This window comes from Oncorhynchus mykiss, chromosome 17, assembly GCF_057628025.1.
Source record: "Oncorhynchus mykiss isolate SJ-2025 chromosome 17, ASM5762802v1, whole genome shotgun sequence".
Classification (NCBI taxonomy): Eukaryota; Metazoa; Chordata; class Actinopteri; order Salmoniformes; family Salmonidae; genus Oncorhynchus; species Oncorhynchus mykiss.
In genome coordinates this window covers 46235036-46251895 of record NC_143038.1, presented here as the reverse complement: position 1 = coordinate 46251895, position 16860 = coordinate 46235036, and the positions used below count along the sequence as shown (strand labels likewise).

The 16860-nt window shown below is 42.0% G+C and overlaps 1 protein-coding gene across 2 annotated transcripts in view; it reads left to right on the top strand.

Annotated features, from left to right (window-relative positions):
- The first annotated feature begins 2304 nt into the window (after positions 1-2304).
- LOC110494320 (beta-1,4 N-acetylgalactosaminyltransferase 1) overlaps positions 2305-16860 on the top strand; it is a 31478-nt gene continuing 16922 nt past the window's right edge. The window contains exon 1 of one of the 2 annotated variants that reach the window (XM_036950400.2): positions 2305-2407. The gene's annotated coding sequence lies outside the window, so the exon portion shown is untranslated. Of the gene's footprint in view, positions 2408-2745; positions 3242-16860 lie in introns of those variants that run through there. The other variant, XM_021569276.3, reaches the window with a different exon arrangement.

The window sequence follows — 16860 nt, the reverse complement described above, 5'->3', positions numbered from 1 at the left end:
TATTTTTTAATCCTGCTTTTATAATTTTATATTTTCTGGGACAAAATGGCTGCCTCTTGTCTTCGTTTCGGTGGTGGTCTAATATAAATATGTGGTGTGTTTTCGCCGTAAAACATTGAAAAAATCTGACATGCTGGGTAGATGAACAAGGTGTTTATCTTTCATTTGAGGTATTGGACTTGTTAATGTGTGGAGGTTAAATATTTCTAAGAATATTTTTGCGTTCCGTGCGCCACGTTCCAGCTGAATGTGGGAGGGGTCGTTCCCAAAAGGAAACCCTCACCAGTCAACAGGATAATCAATACACGGACGCAAACCACCATCCTTTTTCTTCACAAAAAAGAAACTCGAGGAGACGGGTGACATGGAGGGCCGAATGTACCCCTGTCCCAGAGCTTCGGTGACATATGTCTCCATAGCCAACGTCTCCTCCTGGGATAAAGGATACACATGACTCCTGGGGAGTGCAGCGTTTACCTGGAGGTTTATCATGCAACACCCCTGTCGATGGGGTGGTAATTGGGTCGCTATCTTTTTACTGAAAGCGATAGCCAAATCGGCATACTAAGCGGGAATGCGCATGGTGGAAACCTGGTCTGGACTCTCCACCGTTGTCGCACCGATGGAAACTCCTACACACCTGCCTGAACACTCATCAGACCACCCCTGGAGAGTTCCCTGTTTCCACGAAATCGTTGGATTGTGAATAGCCAGCCAGAGAATCCCCAGCACCACCGGAAACGCAGGTGAATCGATAAGGAACAGACTAATCCGCTCCTTATGATTCCCCTGCGTAATCATCTCCAAAGGAATTGTGGCCTCCCTGACCAGCCCTGACCCTAATGGTCGACTATCTAAAGAGTGCAAGGGAAAAAGGGGGTCTACTTTTACTAACGGAATCCTCAACCTCTGAGCGAGTCCGCGATCTATAAAGTTCCCAGCTGCGCCTGAATCGACTAGCGCCTTATGCTGGAGAGAGGGAAAAAATGTAAGGAAACAAATTAATAAAAACATGTGACCAACAGGAAACTCTGGGAGAGTGTGGTGCTGACTCACCTGGGGTAACCGAGGAGTGTTCTGCCTGCCCTCTCGACTCCCAGATGAACTCCTCCAGCACCGACCTGAAGTGTGCCCTCTCCGGCCACAACTGGTACAGGAGGAGCCTCTTCCTCCGATCTCCCTAGATGCGGCCCCTCCTAGCTCCATCGGGATAGGAGCGGGAGGGTCAGGAGGTGGAACTAACAGGAACCTTTCAGAACGTCCGTGAGCAGCTAGCAGATGGTCTAACTGGATCAACAGGTCTATCAGTTCATCCAGGCTAAGCGTAGTGTCCCGACAAGCCAGCTCCCTGCGGACATCCTCTCTCAGGCTACACCTGTAATGGTCTATCAGGGCCCTGTCGTTCCACCCTGCTCCAGCGGCCAAGGTCCGGAAATCCAGCGCGAAGTCCTGCGCACTCCTCGTCCCCTGCCTGAGATAGAACAACCTCTCACCCGCCGCTAGGCCCTCCGGAGGGTGATCGAACACGGCCCGGAAACGGCGGGTGAACTCTGGGTAGTTGCCCCTCGCTGAGTCGGGCCCGTTCCAGACAGTATTGGCCCACTCCAGGGCTCTACCCGTAAGGCAAGAGACGAGGACACTCACGCTCTCCTCCTCCGAGGGAGCCGGCCGAACGGTGGCCAGGTAGAGGTCTAGTTGAAGCAGGAATCCCTGGCACCCCGCCGCTGCACCATCGTACTCCCTCGCAGGCGTAATGCGCAGAGCGCTGGAACCAGATCCCGCTGGGGGAGATGGTAGAGTTGCTGGTGGGAGGGTAGGTGGGGTAGTAGGGAGACCACTCCTCTCCCAACGATCCATCCTCTCCATCATTTGATCCATCGCTGATCCGATGCGATGGAGGATGGACGTGTGATGAAGGACTCTCTCCTCCATCGTGGGGAGAGGGGTGGTCGCTGCTCCTGCTGACTCCATCATAAAGGTGTGGGCTTCTGTAACGCTCAATGAGTGAATAGGTGTGGAGTCAGTCGCAGAGAGCAAAGGATGCGGGAAAAACACACTTTAATGTCCAAAAATAATCACAGGAACAAAAATAGTATACCAAACCAGGTATAACTACAGAACAAAAAGTACCCTATCATGAAAATACAAGGACAGCGAGAAACCCAAATGAAAACACTATCCACTCTAACACATACAGATGAACAAGCCCGCACAAACACGAAGCGGGCTGAATGAACTTAAATAACCCCACCCTAACAACCAAACAAGGAACAGGTGAAACCAATTAGAAAAAAACAAACGAACACAGAACAAAGGATCGGTGGCAGCTAGTAGACCAGCGACGACGACCGCCACCCGAACAAGAAGGGGAGTCCCCTTCGGTAATATTCGTGACACACAGTTGACAGTGAGAGGACTTTTCTATTTTTCAAGGCGTTAAGCCTCGATCACATCACACCACACCGACAGCTATTCTTTTTGTGGTACACCACAAGTACATTCAGTTCCAATGGAACGCAGCCTTCTCTTGAAATAGCCATCAATATGCTCATAATGCATGCGTAAAATAATTGTGTAGAAATCTGCTTACATACCACTTATTTGAATCCAACAGTCACACTGTTTTAATTTCTATAGATGATATACTTAACATTCATCTTCTGCTACCATTTCTGTCAAGCTGTCTAGCATACAGTTTGAGCATATGTTCAATTGGAAATGAATGTACTTCTGGTGTACCATAATGAAAATGGTGTGGTGTGATTGAGGCTTAACGCTGCTGCATGGGTTGCATGCGGGTTGCATGCGGTTGTGGACGCATGGAGGAGATACGCTTCGATCACACCGACTTTAGTTCAACATTTACCTTATCCTACCATTTCTGTCAAGCCGTCTGCACATACAGTTTGACGCATACGTTAGATAAATTCAACGTATGCACCACACCCAATGAACTACAACTACCTCTGCAACGCAATGCTGCAAGGTAAACGCAGCGTTTTATTGGAAATGAATGTCATTGCAAAGCAATGCAAAGACACTGTCGGTGTGATCGAAGCTTTACCTTCATTCTGCTGCGATTCCAATTGGGCGCTCGTGGCATATCCCTCTCGCGTCCTTTTAAGCCACGAGTCTTGTCGGAAAAACGCAGAGGCGAGGTGCAAGTACACAGCTGCTGGGACGAAGTATATAATCTATTGGAATTAAAACAGTGTGACTGCCGGATTCAAATAAATGGAATGTAAGTAGATTTTTACACAAATATTTTACGCATGCATTATGAGCATATTGATGGCTATTTCAAGAGAAGGACAATCTGATTACTAGAGATGTTAAGGTAAGATTAATGTTTCATTTCGTCTTTTTCAATGTGTCCTTTTAATTAAAATGTTGTAACGAGACAATCATGAAATGCGTACCTTTCAAAGCATTTATGTGTGTTATACACAATCTACCCTATCTATCCTAAATATAGCTTTAATATCATAAGAGGCGTTGGCGACTTACGAGCGCAATTGCAGCAATATTTTATTTGTAGTGAGGAAATCTCCATTAAAGCCTAATAGACAAGCAGGCTAATCAGACCTGTATTTGTCTACAGTATGTGCAGTCACCACCCGGTTAGCTGAGAGGCCTGTGAGAGAAAGGCTGAATCAAATCATATTATATCTCAATACTGGCCATTGACGTGCGTTGGCCTGAAATTGCTCCACATTATGATTAGATCTGAACGACACCATAAGTGCGTTTTTCCTCATTTGGGCTGTGGGTTGCGGCGTTGGAAGAATATCGGAGCGCAAGGATAAGATGTTGTCGATGATTGAAGGTAAAATAAGCATCCTGTAATTTAGTAGGGAGGAACACAGATGGTGCTAGACATCGCACCGGCATGGATACAGGTAGCCAACCCACCTTCCTACATTTTGTTTCATCCCTGTTTGATTCTGTATAGCCCATATGCTCTTTTTCAGGTAGCGGTCCTGTTCTTGCGCTAGCCTATAAACTGTAAACGTGTTTTTAAGAACCTTGGAATATTGAGAGGATTCCCATGCTGATAATCATATTCTCAGTCAATATGCAGAGCACGTCTTCTGCATCAGTGATTTGAGACCATGTCTGTCTAGATAATGGCTGCACAGGAGGATGCTGCGGGGAGAACGGCTCATAATAATGCCCGGAACGGAGCAAATGGAATGGCATCAGACACATGGAAATCATGAGTTTGATGTATTTGATACCATTCCACCAATTCTGCTCCAGCATTTACCACGAGCCTGCGCTCCCCAATTAAGGTGCCACCAACCACCTGTGAGTGGCCTACATTTCACTATAGCCAACACATCATACAGCATTACACAATAGGCCTACTATTAGCCTACTCTACATAAGACTGTTTGCAAGAAGGTTTGTGTCTCCTAATTAGCCACACCCTAATAATGCATATGTTCTTATAAATCACCATGCATGCATAATTAGCTAAACTAAGTAAATTAAATGCACCTGTTTTTCCTCTCCTCTCTCTTAAAAGCACACATAGGCCTACAACACTAGGCTATATACTCCAGCAGTCCAGTCCAGACATGGAGATGAACACTTCTAACACACCTAATTTCCATCCCCAATAACCAGTAGAACTAGGCAGCTAAGCAAAGCAGAACAACCACTCCACCTCTGAGTAGGCATTATGCAAAACACACACACACTGCTCTCAGGGGTTCCCTTTGCATCATGGTGAAAAGCATTGGTAATTGGATGTGTCTGTAAGTTAGAAAAATAATTAGCACCCAACCCAGGTGACGTGCATGAACCTTTTAGGGGACTAAAACCTTTGTCTTGAGTAAAATGTCCATCCCTTATGGAAACCGGGTTGATTTGGATAGGTTTACAAGCATTAGGTTATATGCAAAAAGAGTTGGAAAATCAAAACTTTTTCAAATCAAAATCTAGGACACTCCAATTAGAATAATATTATGTTTCAAATGGCATGTTATATTTTGTATATGTATTAATTTTGGTATGTCCATCATCCATTTTGTATAATATGTCACAAATTACAATTCGTACACTATGGTATGAATTTGCAAAACGTCTGATATGTTACAAATTCCAATTTGTTGTGGCTAACGTTAGCTAGGCTAGGGGTTGGGGATTAAGGTTAGGGTTATGAGTTAGGTTAAAGGATTTGGGGAAGGGTTAGCTGACATGCTAAATAATTGCAAAGTAGCTAAATAGTAGTAAGTTCATGCAAAGTTGCTAAAATGCTAATGTTGTCCGAGATGAGATTTCAACAAGGTTGAGATAGAAAGAGCCCAGCGCATCTACTCGGGATCTGGAACTAGTAATGATTCAGACAGACAGAAGACGCTGATCTTCAAGGTCTTCCGGTACAACGACTGCCAAGCCATTCTACAAGGAGCCAGAGCAGCAGAGCACATTCACCACGTCGGTAAGGTACTACCGCACGCACACCTCCCAATGCCGCAAAACCTTCAACGAGGTCCGGAACAAACTCAGACTAGGGGCATCCAGTCACTCCTCGTCTATCCAGTAATGCTACGGCCCACAAACAGGACAGAGTGCCTGTCATTCACCACAGCACAAGACGCCGAGGAGTTTGTGGCATCACCGGGAGAGGACAACCACGAGCACCGCAGTGAGCACCACGCCGCTGGTCCTGTTTAGAGGAATACTAAACAACGGGGCCATGCAAGCACCGGGGAATAAGTGAACTGGTCAAGAGGATTTATCCACAACTTCAAGGAGTTTTAAGGAACATTTGATTGAATTACTTGTGATCATTATGAACTTCGACAATGGAGCACCAGCAAGCTAGCTAGCTAGTGAACTAGCTTTCGGGCTAGCTGGATGATTGGGACAGTAACGTTAGCAGCTAGCTAAGTCATCATCATAGTGTTCAGTGTCAGTGTTCAGTATAACCTATGTTGTTGAAAGTTTATATAGATTCTATAAACTCATTGTATTTTACAACTGAGTTACGTTTACAACGTTTGTGTGATAACTTTATCTGGTGGTAGCTGGCTAGCTCACTTGTCTCATGTTGCTATGCCAACAAATGCATAGCTAGAGAAGTCAGCAATCGCTATTACCACATAATTATTTTTCCAGTTAGTTCTTCATGTTTGTGCTACGTTAAGGCTTAATCATTCAGTCAATTGAGTATTTCTTGCCGTTCTCATATCTCTATTGTGTCAGTTAACTAGGCAAGTCAGTTAAGAACACATTCTTATATACAATGACAGCCTACTGTAGTAAGGTGACCAGATTTCTGAAATGAAAACCGGGGACATTTCCAGTTCGGCGGTCAATATATAATTAAAATATCCAATGTTATTATCTATCAAATAAAAAAAGGGGGACAATTCCGGTTTCATGTATTTAGTCTAACAGGCACACTGATCGACAGAGAAAACAACTATATTACAGAAACACACCGACAAGACAGAACTGTCCAATTTGAACAGCCATTCAGTGGTCCTGGTAGTCTGGGTAGTATAAGTGCAGAAGAGAACATGAGCAAAATTGAAAAAACAGACAATAGTATATGTGAAATACTTAACAACATAATAAAGAAATAAGATGCTGATGAGATTGGTAACTACATAATATACTTATACCAACCTAATCTGTATATTTCTCAGAATGTATTTTCTTCAGGATTGCTCTGTCTTTGGCCAGTTTCTCCATGAACTTCAACCTCCCCTGCCAGGAGTTCATCTTCACAATAAGCATGGCCTTGATGGTAGGAACAGTGAACCTATTTCATGCTGCTGTCCATAGAGTATTCATTTGGGAGAACACTCTCGACTGGTGTGTTACTTCCAGACGCTAATCTAGCCAGGTTAGTGTGTGGGATGTCATTCTCTTTGAAGTCGGTAACCACCGTGCTCCATCTCTGACTGAGCGCTGTCTCAGATGTTTTCCATTCTTCAAGCGATCCCCCCTTTAGGAACTCTTGCAGGCCAGTAACCTCGTTACACAGTGCCTACTGCCTTCACGCAGAAGTTGCCTTTTTAAAAGGAGACGATGTAAATCTTTTAGATTATCTGTGTGCTTTCCCCATGCTTGCAAGTAGTTCACAGCCATAGTGAAGAATGATTGGGATGTTTTGAGAAAGCTGTCTTTAGACTTGGCTCCATTTTCCTCTAGCTCTCTCAGAAGTCCTCTGACCAAAACTGGAATGAAGTTGTCATCAGTCAATTTTGCCTCAACGTTTCTCAGAATTGCAGCGGACTCCACAGCACAGTGGTCCTGGTCTCCAAGCATCTTGATCGTGTCACTGAATACGGTCAAGTTTCCATGGACAAAGGCCAGCCAAAGTTCAGTCAGTGGATCTTCGAACATTGTTCACAGGACAACAGGGCATTTGTCTTCAGAAATAAAAAAGGATTTCAATGGCACATACATTTTCAGCACTCTTTCTAGAGCAGGGAGCATGGACATCCAGTGAACATTGCTGTGTCCTAAAATGTTATGGTACTCCTGGCCAACAAACTCACAAAAGCCCTTCATTCTTTCTACTCTGACGGTGAAAATCTGAACATATTCCAAATATCTTTGTGATCAGGTACTCAACATCATATCCAAAGCTGTTCTGGCCGTGTTATGACAACCTAAGCCAACCACAGGACAACCTAAGCCAACCATCTCCCGCTGCAGAGCATTTTTAACTTTGGTATGGACATTGACCCTTCCCAGCCTATTCAGTCCTCCAAAGCTGGTATTTGTTGTCGGCAGAGAATGTTTTCCAGGTTACATTTTTGGATGACCACCAGGACCTCAGCTGCAATTTTCTCTGCTGTTTCTCCATTCAATTAAACAAAATCAAGCAGTTTTGTTTCCACAGATGTGCTGCCATTGTAACAGTACAAGTTTAGACCGTCCCCTCGCCCATACCCGGGCGCGAACCAGGGACCCTCTACACACATCAACAACTGACACCCACGAAGCATCGTTACCCATTGCTCCACAAAAGCCACGGCCCTTGCAGAGCAAGGGGAACTACTACTTCAAGGTCTCAGAGCAAGTGACGTCACCGATTGAAACGCTATTTAGCGTGCACCGCTAACTAAGATAGCCGTTTCACATCCGTTACACCATCATATATCTTACATATATCTGACTACTATTGGCAGCAGCTTTACATGTCCATGATTGGACACATCAATGGACAGGGACACACAATCAACCTGGTCTAGGTCCTGTGTTACCAAAGTAGTTGCCCATGTTGCTAACACGTTACTCACTATGGTGTCACATTTTGTCCTAGCACATGTAAACTTTGGCTCATAAAGCTTCCGTGTCAGTTGTGCTGTGCAGTCCATAGATCTGTAACTATGATTGTGTCACATAGTGTGGTATGCAAAGACACCCTCCTGCACTGCTAAACCATATTTTTCTTGGGAAGGCTCTATCTTCTTGAAGAATGTGGTGACAGAGGACATACCAACACGTGCAATGAGAGGCTTTATGCTTTTTCATCTGCTGATGTTCTACCACTGCCGTTCTTCTCCGGCTGCCAATTGAAAGAGAGGAATTACAAAGAGTGCAGTGAACCATTTTATTGTCTTGACCTGAGCGTATAAATGGAAATTCTCTCATGTTTTTCATAAAGTGCATTTTCGTTTCTTGGAAAGAGTCATTGTATCTCCTCTCTGTTCTTCACTCTCCTTGTGTCACTCTTCTTACTCTCAACTTAAATAGCATACTATTAGATCAAATACTTTGGTTAACAGATTCCCATTGCTTGCCTCATTTCTGTATTCTATCTCAAAAACATTGTTTGGAATAATAAATTGGCAGGCTCTGTAATCATCTTTACCTTTCTTCCTCTGTCTCCTTCACTCTTCTTCCCATCCAGTCTTCCTCCTCTCCTTCCTCTCCACTGCTAATGTTATCCATGAACATTTCTAACTATATTTCCACACTACTTATTATAATGACAAAGCATTAAAATTGTAATCTACAAAAATATTCTTAGAATTCATTGTGCATTCATTTAATACAATCATATTTTCAAAATAGCCCGTCCACTGCATGTTTACATGTGAACGTTTTTTAACCTAGCTATAACAGTAGCTAGCAAACTTAGTCTGCATAGTTAACGTTAGCTAGCATAACTTATTTAAAACCTTACAGTGCAGATCATCTATCTATTTAAAAAACTATGACATAATAACGTCACTAGCTAGTGTCTCAAACGATTGTAAGTAGTTAGTAGAAGAATAGTGAATGAAGCTGCTATAGCGAGCAGCCCCCTCTGCTGGACAAAACAATCACAACGCAGTTGAGACGTCAACCGGTAGTCTCTGCTGCCCGGTCTTTCTTGCCAAGTAAAATATTTCACTTTGCGGTCTGTTTTTAACGCGCAGTTAAAAACGTGGACATTTCCGGGGACGGCTCCAGCTCCAAAAACGGGGACTGTCCCAGGACAACGGGAACGTCTGGTCACCCTATACTGTAGGGATGGTGCCAGGTTTCCTCCAGATGTCACGCTTGGCATTCAGGCCAAATAGTTGAAACTTGTTTTTTTATCAGACTAGAGGTGTCATGCCCTGATCTGTTCCACCTGTCCTTGTGATTGTCTCCACCACCTCCAGGTCTCGCTTATTTTCCCCAGTGTATTTATCCCTGTGTGTCCTGTCTCTCTGTTTGTCTTGTATGTTTCCAAGTCAACCAGCGTTTTCCCCATTCTCCTGCTTTTTGCATTCTCCTTTTACTAGTCCTCCCGGTTTTGACCCTTGCCTGTTTCTGGACTTTGTACCCACCTGCCTGACCATTCTGCCTGCCTTGACCACGAGCCTGTCTGCCACTCTGTAGTCTGATCTGGTTTTGACCTTTTTGCCTGTCCACAACCATTCTCTTGCCTACTCCTTTGGATTAATAAACAATGTAAGACTCCAACCATCTGCCTCCTGTGTCTGCATTTGGGTCTCGCCTTGTGCCTTGACAAGAGGATCTTGTTTCTCATGGTCTGAGAGTCTTCAGGTGCCCTTTGGCAATCTCCAAGCAGGCTGTCATGTGTGTTTTACTGAGGAGTGGCTTCCTTCGGCCCACTCAACCATAAAGGCCTCATTGTTGAGGTGCTGCAAAGATGGTTGTCCTTCTGGAAGGTTCCCATCTCCACAGAGGAACTCTGGAGCTCTGTCAGAGTGACCATCGGGTTCTTGGTCACTTCTGGGCCCTTCTCCCCCGATTGCTCAGTTTGGCCGGGCGGCCAGCTCTAGGAAGAGTCTTGGTGGTTCCAAATTTTAGAATGATAAAAGCTATTGTGTTCTTGGGGACCTTCAATGCTTGGAAATGTTTTGGTATCATTCCCCAGATGTGTGCCTCGTGACACAATTCTGTCTCGGCGATCTACAGACTATTTATTTCAAACTCATGGCTTGGTTTTTGTTCTGACATGCACTGTGTGCCTTTCCAAATCATGTCCAATCAATTGAATTTACCACAGGTGGACTCCAATCAAGTTGTAGAAACATCTCAAGGATGATTGATGGAAACCGGATGCACCTGAGCTCAATTTTGAGTCTCATAGCAAAGTTTTCTGAATACTTATGTAAATATGGTATTAACATTTAAAAATTAAATAAAAAATGTCTTAAAGTTTCATAACCTGTTTCGCTTTTTCATTATGGAGTATTGTGTGTTGATTGCTGAAGATTTTTTATTTAATCCATTTTAGAATAAGGCTGTAATGTAACAAATGCTTTTGTTCTCTGTGGCGTTGCATGTTTAATCTGTGGTCTCATTCTCCCCCAAATTAACTTCTTTGTGACAGGCTATTGGTCTAATTTTGACTATCGGAGGAGGCAATGGTAACATGGAACTCATAAAATGTATAGTTGGGAGGACATATATTTTTCTAATTGAGATTCAAAAGGCACTCACATCTGAGCTATCTTTTTTGCAGGTGCATGGTAACAGTTGAATAAAATGAGAAAAAATAAGAAACCCCCACACTGCTCTTGAGAGTAACACTGCTCTTTAATAAGCTTTAAGTATTAGCCTCCTGGCCTTCGTCAATGCTCGGTTTCTAAGTAGTTCTTCCTGCAAGTAGTGTGAATAGAGGGGTATATGGTAATGCTTAAGTAGGTGGTTTGTTTCTTCACTGGGATCATGGGTGGTAGTTGCACACTTCCCATAGCTGTGTTAAGAGGTAGTATAGCTGATTTGGACCAGTTGATCTTGTAATCAGGCCATGAGCTGAATGCTGTGAAAATATACATTATTGGCTGGAGGGTTTTCGGAGTGTTTGCAACAGAGCAGTATGTAATCTGCATGCAGAGAAATTGCTTGTTAAGTTTGTTTGATTTTGATATGTGAGGAAGACATTTTGACTGATGCTTTGTGCTAGCAGTTCAAGAGAGAGCAAATAGCATAGGAGAGGTGGGACAACCTTGTTTTATCCTCATTGTATGGTAAATGGCTTAGAATGGATAGTGCCAGTACAAATAATAGAAGGATTCACATACATATGTATAAATCTAGCCCCATGACTAAAATGTTAAAGAACAAGCCATACATTTTCCCATTCTAAGGGGTGAAAGGCTTTCTCTGCATCTAATGATAACACAGGGTATCCAGATTGGAAGACTCGGCAACGACATGAAACAGGCGGAGCATGTTATCGGCTGTCAGACAACCCTTAATAAACCCTGTTTGGTCAGGATGTATGAGCTTGTCAATAACTTTCTCTAGGCGCATGGCTAGAACTTTGGCATACAACTTATTTCCTGTTCCGATTAAACTGATTGGCTGAAAATTTGCACAATTTGTGAGGTATTTTCCTTTCTTAGGGATTAGGGATATAATAGCTGTATTAATGTCTCTGTGGATTAGTCCTTTTTCAATAGCAATGTTAAGCAATTCAAGAATAACTGGTCCTAGCTCATCGCAAAAGTTGAGAATGAGTTCAGGAGTTATTCCATCAATACCAGGCACTTTATCTTTCTTCATATATTAAAGAGCAGCTTTCAGTTCAGATAAAGTGACATGTTCCTCTAATAAAACTGTTTCTTCCTGAGAGAGTTTGGGCAGCGTAAGGTTCTCCAGAAACTGCTGACAAGCAGAAGTATCAAAGCTATGTGAGGAACCGTATAAATCGGAATATTATGCTCTAAAAGTTGTTTATTTCTGTAGGATCCTTAGTAGGGGATGAGATCAGCTGTATTGACGTTGTTTTAAGCTGTAGCGCCAGTAAGTGGCTAGGCCTACTCTCCTGAAAATTGTATTTTTGTCGCACCCTCTGCATAATGAATTCTGCTCAACGTCGCAACAGGTCATTAAGTTCAAGTATACTTGTTTTTAGCTCAATTTCTCTCTCTGAATAGTTGTTTTTGACAGTCTTCAAGCATTTTACAATGACTTTACAATTTACTGATCTCCTGACATCTTAATTTATGTAAAGTATTATTAAACCTCCATTTCATTGCATACTTTTTCATTGGGAAGATTTGAATATTTACAAAAAATGTGATTATTTTCAGATAGAACGGCCGGTAATGTTTTTATAAATTCCATGTTACCTGTAATATCAGTCTTAAATCTAGCAGAAAAGCGTATATTGTCCTTAGTTGTGGGATTATGAAATCTCCAACAGTCATTAAGATTAAGATACTTAAGAAATTGTTTAAGTGCATTGGAAGCATTCACTCGTGATGAGCTATGAGATAGATCTGGACCTTCTATCTTAGAATCAATAATGACATTCATGTCAGTTCCAATAATAAGCGTATAATCTGGTAAATTGAGCAGGCTTCTGGTTACAGAAGGGAGAAAATATTTGTCATATGAGTTAGGAGCATAAATAGATACAAATGCTATTTCCTTCCATACAGTGTGGAACATATGTAAGTAAATCTGTTTTATCATTTCCACTTTTTTTCAATTGTAAGGTGTAGAATGCGTTTGTAGAATGAGCACCCCTTTTGATTTAGATATGAAGCAGGAATCAGCTTCCAGTTTGTAGTATTGGTTTTGACGTCTATGGACATCACCCTCCAAAAGATGTCTCTTCCAATAGAGCACTGTCAACTTTATTCCTATGTAATAAGTCAAGACATTTCATTCGCTTATTTGGCTCATTAGAACTGCTCAGATTACAGGAAATGATCATTAAATTAGCCAAAATCCATCTGTGGTGATGTGAATACCAGTTTGATGGATAAAAGAGAAAAGTAACTTATGATAGCTATAAAATGACTGTCTAGTTACCAACTAAATAATTGTAAACCAGATATTCCAGAAAAAACAGCAAACATATCTACTATATATAACATTACAAAACTCTTCAGATTGCCATTCCATCCCAATGACCCTGCAAAATGTATTACAACAATTGAAACAAAGAATCCCTCCCCTCCATGACAGGTTAGGACACAGTCCTCAGTCCTCCCGCTCCTCTCAATATTAGACCCGTGACTAAACACAGCGGTGTCTCACTAAAACCCTCCCAATACCTCTGAATGTCTCACTCCATTTCCTAAATATATTGCATTAGGTGTTGTTTTGGGGTATCTGTACTTTACCATTTATATTTTTTACAACTTTTACTTTTACTTCACTACATTCCTAAAGAAAATAATGTACTTTTTACTCCATACATTTTGCCTGACACCCAAAAGTACTCATTACATTTTGAATGCTTAGCAGGACATAGAAAATGGTCCAAATCATGCACTTATCAAGACAACATATGGTCATCCCTTCTGCCTCTGATCTGGTGGACTCACTAAACACAAATGTGACTTTTGTAAATGATGTCTGAATGTGCTCCTGGCTAACTATACATTTTTAAAAAATGGTGCCGCCTGCTTTGCTTTAATAGAAGGAATTTGAGATTATTTATACTTTTAGTTATACTTTTGATACATAGGTATATTTTAGCAATTACATTTACTCTGGATACTTAAGGATTTTTAAGAACCAAATACTTTTAGACTTACTCCAGTATTTTACTGGGTGACTTATACTTGAGTAACTTTCTATTAAGGTATCTATACTTTTACTCAAGTATGACAATTGGGTACTTTTTCCACCACAGAATAGTAGGCAACACCCTCACCTATTGCACCTATTATATGTGTGGTTTTTAGTCCTACTTATGGGTGATGCTGATAGTGGCTAATATTTAACATGATAGAAATAGGAGACAGAGAAAGTCGTGGTAGCCTATAACTAAGATATTCAAGACTGCCCATCTCTTAAGGATCGTACCCATTTTTTCAATTTACGCCTAAAATTTGGGTGTCATTTAACTGCCTGTAGCGTAGGACCTGAAGCAAGGATATGTGTATTCTTGATACCATTTGAAAGGAAACACTTTAACGTTTGTGGAAATATAACACATTAGATCTGGTAAAAATAATATATTAAAAAAAACAATGGTTTTCAAAAAATGTTTTGTTCCATCATTGAAATACAAGAGAAAGGCCATACTTTCAGATAGGAATCTAGGTGTCATTTAAATGTTGTGTCTGTGTGTATGCAAAGTTTCAGACTGATCCAGTGAAGAATTACGTTACTGCACAATATTTTGTGTCAAGTCTGCCAGGAGTTTGCCCAAATGTGCTGAATTGGTCAATTGATACATAAGTACATAACTGTAGAGAACATACAAAAATACTGTGGTAATATTTATTTTTTAGTTTACACACTCCTAGTAATGTCATACATGATGGCTCATTAGCTTATACACTAACTTTCACACATCTAAATGGCAGGGTGGGGTGGGTGGGAAGCCAGTGACAGCAGTGGGATCAAACTGTAGAACCTAGTTCCTACATTTGAACATTAAAATTAATTTTATCAAACAAAATGCTACATTTTATCTCTGGGACCCTCAGGATGACAAATCAGAGCAAGATTACTGAATGTAAATATATTATTTACCTTCAGAGGTGAATGTATCAAACCAGTTGCCTAAGTTTTTTGTTGTTGTGCACTCTCTGCAAACAATAGCATGATATTGTTTTCATTGTAATAGCTACTGTTAAATTGGACACTGCAGTTAGATTAACAATAATTTAAGCTTTCTTCCCATATAATACATGTCTATGTCCCGTAAAGTTGGCAGTTGTATACAACGTCATTCCAGTCACATTAGCGCACGTTAGCAACAACTGTCCCGGTTTAGAGGTTAAAAGGCCATAGATTTTCAATTCTGCATAATGGCACAGCATTTCATAAACCTTACTGTTGGAAAGTTGATGGGTGACTTTTTCAGTTTTCTGTCATATGGCTGGTTTCACATTTGTCTCCAGCAATTATAATGTAAAATAGATCTAAATAAAGTGTCATTTTATATTTACAATTCCCTTGTGGAAACAGATTCCCTTATCAAAACAGATTACTAATTTACCTAGCTCTGATCAATAGCTCTTAACAAGTTGTAAATTACAGTGCATGGAGAATTGTGTTATTTCTATCGGGGGAAAAATTAAGTAGATGCTTTTTCCACTTGGAACCGGGAGGTTGGTTAGACCTTATTCATGGTTTTCTTGCACGTAAAGATGGTGGCATTATTAGGGAATTCAGTCAAGGTCAGAAATCGGGTATCTGTAGACACCTCCGCCACACCTTCATCTATTTGATCTTCACCCAAATGAATAGCGGGTGAATAGCATGCTTTTCACATGCTTAAGTTCAAGGTCAGAATACTCATAGGGAAAAAAGGCTCATAGGGAAACAAATTACGTTCCATTTACGCACGCTTAACTCGGGTCGGAATCTGCCCCTAAGAGCGTTGGGCCAGTAACTGAAAAGTCGCTGGTTTGAATCCCCAAGCAGACTAGGTGAAAAATCTGTCTGTACCCTTCAGCAAGGCACTTAACCCTACATGTAAGTCGCTCTGGATGAGAACATCTGCTAGATGACTAAAATGTAATGGCCTTTTCCCTATTTTGATCTCTTCCTACTGCCCACACTAAAGGCAGGATGGGCATCCCTGCTCAGTCCCACCGGCCATACCATTCCCACAGGAACAATAAGAACCTGACAGCTGATGGATCTCCCACATTATTGACTGTTCCATGTCATCATGCACTTAGAAAAAAAGGAGATATCTAGAACCCAAAAGGGTTCCCCGGCTGGCCCCATAGGAGAACCCTCTGAAGAAATATTTTTGGTTCCAGGTAGAAGCCTTTTGTCTTCCATGTAGGACCCTTTCCACAAAGGGTTCTACATGGAACCCAAAATCAAAAAGGGTTCCAACTGGAACCAACAAGGGTTTTCCCTGGAACCAAAAAGGGTTTGCTTATGGGAACAGCCAAATAACTATTTTTGAACCTTTTTTCGAAGAGTGTGGTGTAGAGGATTCAAGGTGCTGTCCCACCTCTCCCCAGAGGTAGACTTGGAGCAAGAAAAACTCTCAACTCCTCACCTGCGGTTTGGTGTTGGGATGTGATGGTGATCTATGTCCTCTCCCTACCCCCTCTACACACTCTCGCTACCCCCTGTGTACACACACTCTCGCTACCCCCTGTGTACACACACTCTCGCTACCCCCTGTGTACACATACTCTCGCTACCCCCTGTGTACACACACTCTCGCTACCCCCTGTGTACACACTCTCGCTACCCCCTGTGTACACATACTCTCGCTACCCCCTGTGTACACACATTCACTCTCCCTCACTTCTATACACACACTCCAACCAAATTAATCAGTACAGCTATAGTCTAAAGGGAAATCTGTGTGCTCTGTGATAATGATCACTGAAATGAATGACTGGCCGACTGCCTGGCTGGTTACAGTATATTACATCATTCGTTTCCATTGGAAACATTGTTGTGCCTTCTTAAAGTAGAAATATTCATAGTGTCAATAAAATGCCCCTGACT